Source organism: Medicago sativa, chromosome 2 (assembly GCF_051527215.1).
Source record: "Medicago sativa cultivar Bolivia chromosome 2, Bolivia_mono, whole genome shotgun sequence".
NCBI classification, from domain to species: domain Eukaryota; kingdom Viridiplantae; phylum Streptophyta; class Magnoliopsida; order Fabales; family Fabaceae; genus Medicago; species Medicago sativa.
In genome coordinates, this window is record NC_140750.1 from 20,340,003 (window position 1) to 20,352,900 (window position 12,898).

The window sequence follows — 12,898 nt, forward strand, 5'->3', positions numbered from 1 at the left end:
GACAGCTCTAGATGCCATCGATCAGCATTTGTACCTGTCCGAACATTGATAATGTCCACATCCCAAAACTTAAGTTCTCTGCAGTGTCGAATTGCACCATGCAAACAGATTTTGTTCTAAATCCAGAATATGTTCTTTTTAATAAACCTTCATCTTCATCCTACTCAACTAGGAAACAATCTCCCTCATTAGTTCCTTCAACAAAAAAAAAATATCTCCCTCATTAGTTGTCCCACACGAAAACAATCTAAACATCCAAGAGAGCAAATTATAACTCACATAAAAACTTAAATAGAGTTAAACAAACCTGAAAAATATAATCTTGATTATTCCTAATTTTCTTTCCTAGTTCCATCATCACTATAGATAGTGTAGTGCTACACTTTCTGGGAGTGTCATATTCATCCTGGAAGCTCTTGTTCTGATACAACCACACTAATTTTTCCATCAATTGATGTAGAAAATAAAAACTACAAGAATACGATGTCATGATAACTATGTCAAGAATTCACCACACCATATTCGATTTTCGTGTATATTGAAAATCAAAACAAGCACGCTGTCACCTTAATTATAATCATATGTAATGATAAAGAATTCAGCATGGGAAGATGCCTCATAACCAGGATATTTCCTTTCAAAGCTAAAGATCTTCTCTCCATTCAAATCCCATACCTATATGTATCAATATTAATATTTAAAGAAACATTCATATATTACAATCTATTATAGACTAGGAAACTTCTCTGTCACCTTAATTAACTTATCATCTCCAGATGTTACAACGCATAACTAATTTTTTGGAAATGAAAATGCCAAGTCATTAACACCACCAAATGCCAAGTTATTGATCAGGAATTAAAAAAAAAAAAAAATTATCAAATTCATGTCAAAAGCAACACCTGAATCAAATGCTTTGAAAAAGCAATACCTGAATGGAAGCTTCAAAGGTATACAAATGAATCAAATGCTTTGAAAAAGCAACACTTGAATGGAAATATATTATAAACTAATAATCAAGCTCATGTTTTACCAATAAAACATGAGTTTGGGCTCCATGATACATGATTGACGGATATTGTCAATTCTTTCAAATTTGCATCCTGTACAAAAGATCCTGTTACAAAACTCCAACATTACTTAAAAAATAATTCTGGTAATTACCCTATAATATAAAAACAAATTTACTTTGTATTAATGCTTTAGCTGTGCATTCATCATTTCATACTCGACAGAATCAAAAAAAAAATTACAGCACTAAATTTAATTTTTGTGAAGAGTATTCTTGGAACATATGTGCATGATCCATATATGCAATTGTGCAGTTTAATAATTGGAAATAAACCTGAAATTTGACCGAACATTTAGAAATATTCCATGTTTTGAAAGATTCTGACATCTACAGCCTCTTTCTCAGCCTTGCTTCCCAAAGTGAGATTTCACCATTTGTACTAGCAACTGTTTCAATGAAATTTTCAAGGTCAGTAAAAACTAAAAAGACTAATTAAGTTTCTGTGTAAACTACAAACAAGACACACCGTCAATATTTAACCTGCCAACTAGGGTAGAATGGATGAAGGGATGAAACTCCATACTTAACACAATTGATCCCTGGCGTAATTTACGAACAATAGTTCTAGGAAGTTCATTAAGCAACCAAGGCGCGGGTTGAGGAGTAACGGTATATGTGACCTGCTAAGCCTGTAAAGAGTTGACAATATAGCAATTCTAACCAAACTAATTTTCAAGTACCTTTTCACATGATTGTCGAGTTTGAAACCGTCTCATTTCTTGATCAAGTTCCTTACTTTGGTGATCCATCAGTGTAAGAGTATTTAGATTTCTAGAATGTTTTGAAACTGGGACTGCAAGAAATTGAAATAACACGTGAGTTCGAAAATGGAGTTGACACTTGACACACAAACAAAAATACTATGAATTGTCAATAGAAGGTTCAAGTCATTGAATTAGCATCGATTACTTTAAATTTGAAAACGAATTATTTAATTGTCTTTAATTATTGAGGTTTTAATCATTGATAGTTTTTGTGAGAAGACAACTTCTTAATTTTTTTTAAAATGTGAACATGCTCAAACTGAATAAGAGGGCATCAAGGAAAAGGACATAGAAATGCTTTTCATGGTGGTGTTGAATGTGGTTCACTTGAGAAATTTCAGTGTCTTAACCGTATAAATATGTCATTAAGACCACCATTAAGACGCTGAAATTTCTCAAATGAACCGCATTCAACACCACCATTAGAAGCAATTTTGTGTTCTTTTCCTTGATAACCCCTTATTCAGGTTAAACATTTCCACATTTTCCAACAAAATAAAAATTGTTCTCTCACACAAACAATCTCCATTAGAGATTAAAACCTCAGAGTTATTTTAATTAAAGACAATTATTCCATTTCAAAGAGTGTCTTCCACGAATTGTTGTTGCCAACCATCCACAAAGTAAACAATATCATCTCAATTTTTCAGCCCTGAAATCGAAGAGAAGAAACAATGTTTAGTGTGATGGAAGAAAGGGAACTTTGTATTTATAAGACAGCCTTTCAGGAGGACCGCGTTACCTTCACGCACATTTGGAAAAACAAATTAGTTTTGATTATCTTTTTTGCTTAGTGATGTGCTTTGGTTGTTCGGTGGATTCTAGGGTGAGGGTTCAACTAAGTCCCTCACCGGTGGACCATGAACAAAATACCGTTGGATTTAATTAATGGTACAGATTTGTTGAAAATAAAATTGAGAACAACTTTACATTTCCACACACAATCATGTCCCTTTCCATTTCTCTTCCTCAACGGCAAAAAATTCTGAACAAAATGGTTTGTTGACATAAATTATTTTCACTGTGCAACAGAAATCAGAAGTTGCATCTCTTATACTTTTTTTAATAAGCATTTTCATGCTTCTTGAAACCGTGCAAATTTTTTAATAAGCAAATTTCAGTTTCAATTTGTTGCACGTAGCCACCCCTCCCTACAAAATTGATTCATCACCCCCTTGATTTCATTCAATGCATACATGATTTGATAATTAAAAAAATGAACTTTTCATCTTCATAATTTCATCGAGAGAATAATGAAACATAAAGGATTTATAAATTGAAAAGGAATGAAAACATCTGCAACAATTTCAGACATATCCTCTTCTCTTCATCATAACCTTGAAGTTGGAATGAATCAGAACTAGTGAACTCGCTGATAATTATATGAAAGCCTTTTTCATTGAAAAAAAAAAAACATGAAATTTTGAATGGTGTGTTCTTCGTAGCACCGATGGAACTTGAACCATAAATTTTCCGTCCTTGATTCATAGACAGCACCTTCATTCTTCAATTAAATGTTTGTATAACCCAATAAAAAAACAAAGTGCAGAAAAAGATGTTGTGAATAGAAACAAATAAGACAAAAGACATTGACTACTGATCAATTCAATTTTGTTCATATTCATTTAGTATCATTCTTAATTATTCATGGATGTTTCAGAGGTTTCTTTTGAGCATTCTTCATGGATACCAATGGGGAGATATATGGGTAGTATTGTGTGTGAGAATGTGTAGATTTTCTTCATTTTATTTTTAGCAAATGTGAACCTTTGATTAAATCTGATGGCATATTTTTCATGGTCCACCGGTGAGGGACTTAGTTGAACCCTCACCCTAGAATCCACCTGGTTGTTCACACAAAATTATAATAAAAAAAAAGCAAATAATTTGATTTTAAATATAGACTACATACTCGGTCAAAAAAATATATAGACTACGTACATTCACCAAAAATAAATATAGACTACATGCATTTGATGTTTTGTTTACACTTAACTACATGTCATATACGTTTTTTTTTCTAAATGGAAATAAATGTCAAATACCTAATTCAAACAATAAAATTGAAAAGCAAATGTATTTGATTTTAAATCTTGAGTTTATACATTTGACCTTATATTTAAATTTAAGGCTCCAAAAAAAAAAAATTGACTACCTACATTTGATCTTTTATTTCAGCTTTTTTTTAATGACAATAAATGTCAGATACCTAATTCTCACAAAAAAGTCAAAGGCAAATGTATTTAATTTTAAATATTGAGTACATACATTTGACTTTAAATTTAAATTTAAGGCTCAATATATTCAGATCCTCTCCATTTAACGGATTTTTTTTTGTCGTAACGATTCGATTCTTAAGGAAACGAGACCCTAATAATTTAGAGTTTGGCCGAAAAAGAAGTGAAGTCTCAAACTCGGGTTTTTCGAACCATTCATCTTAATTGGTCCCCTGAATTAATTTGTTTTTGGGTCGGATAAAAAAAATTAAAATAAATATATAAATTCATATATGATGTAAGATAAGTATTTAAGTTTGCTTCAATCTTTCTTAAAGATACAGTAGGGATTTCGATTATTTGCTTTTGAGACGGCCAATGCTTTTAACATGTTCGGTCAGGGATACCTTAAAGTAAAAATGGTCAAATGTCTAGTTCCAATGAACTTTTATTGAAACAAGATTTATCATGTCTCAATTTGAACTGAATTTTGGATGGTTGGAACTCTAAAGTAACCATTTTATTAATTCAGAGCTCACCGTTTGTTTGAAATTATTAAAATACATAAAAATGACGATTTATCCGATTTTCGTTGTTCTCCTGTGTGCTTTTTCAATTAAAAATTAAAAATAAAGAACTAAATGACGTTGTTTTGAGCCTCATGTTTTTTCCATTCTTTTTTTAAAAATATTCCAAAACGACGTAGTTTTGGCTCCAGTCAAACTCAAATCCAACTTGTTCCGCCTTACCCTTCTTGTTACAATATTTCTTCTTTCCTTTGTGGTAAAAAAAAAAATCCTTCGCAAATGCTACGAAAGCCCCAAGTTCCTCCTTCCACACGCCTCTACTCCATTATTCCTTAACATTTCTTCTTCTTCAATGATGTCTACTGGTCTAAAGTGATTCTTGAAATAATCAACTTTTTCATGTAATGTATGGAAATCTCACTTTGAAAAAGAAATTTGGTTTATATTCATCGTATCATTTAAGGACAACCACAGAGGCTGACCTCTATAGTAGTATTTGAACAAATTAGCTTTATATATCATGAAAGTGAGCTGGATTTCTTACAAAACAAAGAGCTTTTTTTTTTTGTTAATATGAAAAATACCAACAAAAAATAGCACTCTGTTTTGTAAGAAATCAAACTCACTTTCATGATATAAAGCTAATTTGTTCAAATACATGCTGCTATAGATCGGTTAACCTTTGTGGTTGTCCTTAAATGATACGATGAATATAAACCAAATTTCTTTATCAAAGTGAGATTTCTTTACACTACATGAAAAAGTTGATTATTTCAAGAATCACTTTAGACTAGTAGACATTCTTGAAGAAGAAATGTGAAGGAATAATGAAGTAGATGTGTGTGGAAGGAGGAACTGTGCGCTTTGGTAGCATTTGCGAAGTCTTTTTTTTAACACAAAGGAAAGATAAAATATTGTATCATGAAGGGTAAGATGGAACAAGTTGGATTTCAGTTTGATTGAAGCCAAAACTACGTCGTTTTGGATTATTTAAAAAAAAAAAAAAAGAATGCAAAAAACATGAGGCTCAAAACGACGTCGTTAATGTTTTTGTTCTTTATTTTTAATTGAAAATGTGCACCGGAGAACAAGGAAAACCGGATAAACCGTCATTTTTATGGCTTTTGATAATTTGAATCAAACGGTTGGCTCCCAATTAATAAATTGCGGTTACTTCAGAGCTCCAACCATCTAAAAGTCACTTCAAATTGAGACATGATAAATCTTGTTTTAATAAAAATGCATGGAAACTAGATATTTCACCGTTTTTGCTCTAAGGTATCCCTGACCAAATGTGTTAAAAGCATTGCCCGTCACAAAAGCAGACAAATCAAGATCCGTATTGTATCTATAAGAAAGTAGGAAGCACAATTAAATTCTTATCTTACATCATATATGAATTTAAATATTTATATTTTAGAAATTCGTTGTCCGACCCAAAAACAAATTAATTATGGGGACCAATATTCACTAGTAGTGAGCCCAATATGGGTGATCCCTCATACCTAATTGAAGTGAGCGGACTCATAAACTCAATGTCTTAAGTTTTTTTTTTAGGAAGATGCAGTGTTCAAATCACTTTTATTTGTTTTTAACCTAATATGGATGATCCCTCATACCCTTCATGATCCAACAGATAAGGATTGAATTCAATATTTCTTGTTAACCTACCTTATTACTAGACTGCCAATATAAGGCGATCGCTACCTTTCAAACCAAAAATTGTCGTACTATATATTATACTCCTCACCCCTATTTTGACTAATTAACCTACCATATATAATGAAACTAAATAATAATTAACCTACCATATATAATGAAACTAAATAAGTTTGTATACAATTGGAATTGTTCAAAACCTGTTGGTTGGAGTCTGATCCAGGTATGCAGATGAATCCGTAGAATACCTTAGTTGGAGGCGTTCAATGTCAAATATTCCAATGTTTCCATTAGCAAAAGTAGAATAAACTAGTTTGCCATCGCAGGTGTATGCTGCAGAAGATATGGCACCAGCCAATCAATCTTGTTGTGGCAGCCACTGTTACATACAAATAGAAAAATGTCACTAATACTCAGCAGGAAATACATAATATAGCCGTCTTTTAAACAAACACGAGAAAACTTTGTAATGTTTTAGACTTAACAAAATATTAGCATATATATATATATATATATATATATATATATATATAGGGTTTTGCTAGAAGCCACCCCACGAAGGTGTCTTTTAGCAACCCACACCTCAAGGTGTGATTTCCACTTTTTAGTTATAACTTTGCTAAAAGACACCTTCATAAAATGTGTCTTCTCGCAAAACCCATATATATATATATATATATATATATATATATATATATATATATATATATATATATATATATATATATATATATATATATATATATATATATCTGTGTGTGTGTGTGACAAAAACTTCGGTCTAAAAAAATATGCATGTATGCACATGTTGTATACACCACCTTTCCAGTAGGATTCAATTCACTAGGCCTCCATTTCCACATCTTCTGAATCCCTTTAGAACCAATTGCTAGAAAACCAACTTCTTGATTTGTGTAAAGAAGCCGAAAAACCTTCGTAAAAGGTAAAAGTTTTATGATCATGTAATTATTGACACAAAAACATAAATATATTAATATAACGCCCTTTTGAATAAAAGGAAACGTTGCAGCAGGAATACCTTGTTACTCGGTCCCATACTCTCCGACATAGAACCTATTTGAAATTGAACAGGATGAGAAATTACTCCATTAAACAATAGATCAATAACAAAATGCATAATTCGTATGTAGGATTCATGATAATATATATATTCAGCAAACAAAAATGCTAATATCAAATAATTGTAAATGTTTTCTACTTTATCGTTTACTGGATGGATATTGGAAAACATAGAATAGCTACATAAGTAATTCTTCGATGTTGAAGAAATAAAAACAAAGAGAGAACAAATTTAAAAGTATATTTAGTGTAGATGGTGAACAATAGAAGATACAAACCTTCCTGTCAATCGGTTCTTTAGATGGTTCATTTTCCCTTAAGTATTTGATACCATCAGCATTAGCAAGGACTTTAAGACCACTATATGCTGTTGTAACAGAAAGCAGATTTCCTTCCTTATTGAACCTCACTCGTGGTAGACTCTGACACAAGGCATCATTAAATGTAACAGAAAACAGATTTCCTTCATGCATGTCAACCGTTTTCCAAAAAATGTATACAATCTAGTATTGATAATATACATTAAATTACGATTCAGTTATTGAAGATCAACGTCATTGATTATGTCTTGTCCACATCCCAAAACTTAAGTTCTTTGCAGTGTCGAATTGCACCATGACAGCAGATTTGGTTCTAAATCCAGAATAAGTTCTTTTTAATAAACCTTCATCTTCATCCTACTCAACTAGGAAACAATCTCCCTCTTTAGTTGTCCCACACGAAAACAATCTAAACATCCAAGAGAGCAAATTACAACTCACAAAAACTTTAGTTAAACAAAACTGAAAAGTATAATCTTGATTATTCCTAATTTTCTTTCCTAGTTGCATCAGCACTATAGATCAGTGTAGTACTACACTCTCCAGCAGTGTCGTATTTCACCTGGGTACTCTCATTCTGATACAACCAGACTCTAATTTTTCCGTCAACTGAGGTAGAAAATAAAGACTGCAAGAATATGATGTCATGATAACTATGTCAAGCATTCACCACACCATATTCGATTGTCATGTGTATTGAAAATCAAAACAATCATGCCGTTAATCAAATGTAATGATAAAAAAAATTAACATTGGGAGATGCCTCATAATCAAATTAAAAAAATACACAATGTGGCTGTTGTAGGCCATAAGAAACTTCAAGGGTATTCAAAATGAATCAACTGTTTTGAAAAAGCAACACCTAAAAAGAAATATATTATAAATTAATAATCAAATAACAACAAAGAACAAGAAATTACAACATTCACCAATAAAACTTGAATCCGGGCTCCACGATACATGATTGACGGATATTGACAATTCCTTCAAATTTGCAACCTGTACTGCTGTACAAGATCATGTTACAAATCTCCAGCATTACATAAAAAATAATTCTGGTAATTACCCTATAATATAAAAACAAATTTACTTGTATTAATGCCTTTGCAGTGCATTCATCATTTCATACTTGACGGAATCAAGTTTTTTTATAAGATATTTTTTTATCAAGGTCCTTACTTTGGAAATCCATTGGTGCAGGAGTATTTAGTGTTCTTGAATTCGCTAAATTTATTTTTTGTGAATTCGAAAAACGTGCATGATTGTTGAGTTTGAAACCGTCTCATTTCTTGATCAAGGTCCTTCTTTGGTGATCCATTAGTGCAAGAGTATTTTGCGTTCTTGAATGCTTTGAAACGGGGACTGCAAGAAAATGAAATAACATGTGATTTTGAAAATGGAGTTGACACTAGACACACAAACCAACATCCCATGAATTGACGATAGAAAAATTATAATAGTCATTATACATAGCAATGAATGTTCAAGTCATAGAATTAGCATCGATTACTTCTCAAAGCTAATTAATGTCATGAAAAGGGAACATGCATTATTGGTGTAAACAAGTATTACATCGAGATTATCCACCATTTTACGGTTATTTTATAATTGCGTTTACAAATTAGGTTTACAAGACAATATCAAGAATTCTCATTGTATGTCGGTGTAACACTATTTTATATTGACAATGTATCTCCATTAAAATTTATGCGACCACATTGTATCTCCAATATCAAGATATACCTTGATCTGAAGGACCAGACAGTGAGGAAGCTGAGAACATGGAAAGATTACCATTCACCAATTGTGCTTCTTCGGTGGCATAAGATGCATGATTTGTGGACTCTGCAGCAGCAAGCCAATCCACAGTAGGTGTGCGAGGTCCTCTTCAAGATAGAGAACAGGTATGGTCGGATAACAAAGATTTAATGTCTGGATCTTGCTTTGGATTCCCGCACAGCTGATGCTGCCATTTCAAACTGGATATAGGATATTGTCAAAACTTTAGCTGATGATAAATGAAGCTACAAATGATATAAGATATTTCATTAACAGAAACAACTATAATTACATTATTGTGTAGAGTTAAAGCAATGTGTGAATGGAACAATCACATTAGAAAATATAAACACAGTTGTAATTTATAACCCTTAACATAATAGAAACGTACTAAAGCAGATCTGCAGTCAAAGACGTAGACACAATTGGCCAAAACACTGATCAAATCCCAATCTCGTGTGTTCTCCATTTGCATTTTTCATGTGTTTACTTTTGAACTAGAATTGTTATTCTAGCTGAAACTTTATTTACCTTTGATTAATTAGTTATCGCAGCCGCGAGGAATTCAATGAAGGAGACCTTAATTTATCATTGAAGCAAGGATTAATGTCAATAAATTTCTAGAGCTTTGCAATCAATAGGATTCTAGATGTTCTACCATCTACAAACTGTGATAAATGTTCATTCTCCCTACATTTAAACCAAATTCATATTTCAAATGCAACTAAATTTTAATATATCTTCAATCTAACATCATACAAAAAAAACTAGAAAGCAGATGTTTACCTAATATTTTCCAGGGTGATAAGATTTGCTAGTTCCAAGTACAAACCCTTATTATATGTTGAAAAAAATTTCAAATCTTTCACCAGAATTTCAATTGTTGTCACTCTGTCATGCCTAAGCACAAACGAGATCATTTGAACATTAGAAAACCAACAGCAACCATAAAATATTCTAATACTTTTTATAAAAAAAAAAAAAAAAAAAAAAAAAAAAAAAAACAAGACCAAAATCCAAGAAATGAAAGTTCAGTGGAATAAAATATTCTAATACACTTGAACATTGTTATCAAAAACCCGACTTAAGTCCCAAAATCCTGGTTTTTGCGACTTTGTGTAGCTTCAACGACTCAAATCCTTATCAAAATCCCAAAAACAGACAAAATCCTATCAAAATCGCACAAAATCGTGAAATCCATTCAAAATCGCAGGATTTTATGGATTTTGTTCATTTTTTGATAAGGGTTAATTTTTGACCCAGTTCGTAAATTGACCCGATTTGAATCCATGACCCGTTCTATAAATACCCAAAAGGCTAAAAATTTTCATTCTTTCACTTCCCCCACCTTTATCTATATGTATTTTGTGGACTTTGAACTTTAGTCATTTATGACTATATGCAATTTATAACATATATTTAACATTATTTTTGTTTTGGTACAATCCTCGATTTTGATTTTACGAGTCCCGACTTTGCTATCCTACATCGATTCTACAAAAGTCCTTGAGTAAAATCCTTCGATTTTGATTGCGATTTTACGAATCCCGATTTTGCTACTCCCTTTCGACTTGAAGTAAAGTCCCGATTTTGATAACCTTGCACTTGAACAAATACTTGTATAAAAGCATGAAGTGTATAACTAGAAACCTATTGTTTATGATACAAGTAGTGAAGAAGACCGTAATAACAAAAATAATTGTAATAACAATGGTCATAGTTAGGATTTTAAATAGTTATTTAGTAGGCTTAGGTCTCGTTTGTTAATGGAATTAACCAGACAAATCGCTCCACCAACTAAACGGTCATGCACCACCACCCATTAAATCAAAAAAAGAGCTCTCAGTCTGTCAATCCTTATTATGTCTGGACCTGGTAAGTTTACTTGTGTCAAGTTAAATTACGCCACAGGCTCCACTCGTGGTGGTTCCCTTCCGTCAATTCCTCCAAGTTTTAGCCTTGCCAAGAACACTATCATAGATCTGAAATCAGGATCTGGGCCAAAACAAAATAGTATTTGATGTTGCTGAAACCACATCACAGCATCAACTGAAGCTGCATTTGACTACTATTCTCCACAATATCAAGAATTGTGACTGCAACTGCTATTGTAACTGCTATTTAAAATCCTAATATGTACTAATCTAGGCCACGACACAACAGCTTTTTGATGTCGTTAAAACTAAAACAAAAGTTCAATTGAGGCCGCTTTTGACTGTGATTATCTATAATATCAAGGATTGAGGCATAAGAACACTGCCCTTATTGTGACTGTTATTTAAAACGTTAATGACATAAAATGATTTCATGATGATGATGATAAAGATAAAGAGAACTACCTGTCCAAGGCTTCAAAATACTTTTGCTTCCAAATCTCAAAAAAAATCATATTCATTGAGTGTCGATCATCAATTTTCGTAAAACAATTGAGGTACTTCTGACACTCATCCCAATCACCAGTAAGAATTTTCTCATCAAAATACTTCGAACTGAAGAAGAGACCAGATTCTTGCTCCAGCCTAGAGATGCAGACAAAAAATACAAACAAAAAAACATTTTCCCAATATCAATTTACCATTCTTGTTAATTACTCACCATGCATGTAAAAAAACAAACTGAAACAAAAAAAAAATTAAACAATAAACAAAAAAATCATCTTTACTTGTCTATGGTTTCCTTCAAACCCCCCTCATGAAGATACTGAAGAACGAGTAGCACAAGTTCCTTGTTCAATGATATCATTTTTTCAGATCCAAGTGATGAGAATGAAATGACTCTCAAGAGAAAACTGATGTTTTTTCAGTTGAAAAGTTGATATCTTTTTTCTTACTGATGTGTTTGTTTTTGTTTATATGTAGTGTTGTTTGCTAGCTTATCATCGTATTTGCAACATAGCCTGATAAGTAACTGTTCTTATCACTTTCACGCGCATTCGGAAAATATTGTAAGAATATATCTATCTAAATCTATAGAATAGAATTCTCTAATGTCTTAGTCCTTATAAGCTTAGCTCAGTTGATAGAGACATTGCATATTATATGCAGGAGTCGGGGTTCGAACTCCAGACACCTTACTTATTCACCTGGTGAATATCTAGCTACTAGACGAACAAAAAAAAATCTCTAATGTCTTAAATTTAATTACAAAGCCAATGTATTGGAATTAAAAAATGAACTAAATACATTTGACTTGTTCTTTTTAAATACATTTGACTTGTTAACAATAAAAGTTCAAAGACGTGACAACTCTTTAAATGAGTTTTCACCTAAATGTTGTTATAATTAAATGCTAAAATGGTCATCAATGTCATCATTTTATTTAAAATTGAGAGATAGATATTAAATTGACATTTTCTAATTATAGTTTAAATAAAGTATTTTTGTTAAAAATTAAGGAGTCTTGTAAATATAAAAAAAAAAAAATTGAGTCTTATAGTTAAAAAAAAATGAAGGAGTTCGTTCATATTTAAGCATAGTTTGTT

The 12,898-nt window shown here is 31.8% G+C and overlaps 1 pseudogene across 1 annotated transcript in view; it reads right to left on the reverse strand.

Annotated features, from left to right (window-relative positions):
• The window catches only part of LOC146945365 (topless-related protein 3-like), a 33,362-nt pseudogene extending 21,203 nt beyond the window's left edge, over positions 1-12,159 (reverse strand). The window contains exons 1-9 of the transcript XR_015028042.1: positions 12,080-12,159; positions 11,757-11,936; positions 10,204-10,317; positions 9,949-10,107; positions 9,382-9,617; positions 8,893-9,000; positions 7,597-7,738; positions 7,044-7,170; positions 1,782-1,865 (exon numbers count right to left, since the gene is read on the reverse strand). The product of XR_015028042.1 is annotated as a topless-related protein 3-like (transcript). The remainder of the gene's footprint in view (positions 1-1,781; positions 1,866-7,043; positions 7,171-7,596; positions 7,739-8,892; positions 9,001-9,381; positions 9,618-9,948; positions 10,108-10,203; positions 10,318-11,756; positions 11,937-12,079) is intronic.
• Positions 12,160-12,898: the final 739 nt, after the last annotated feature.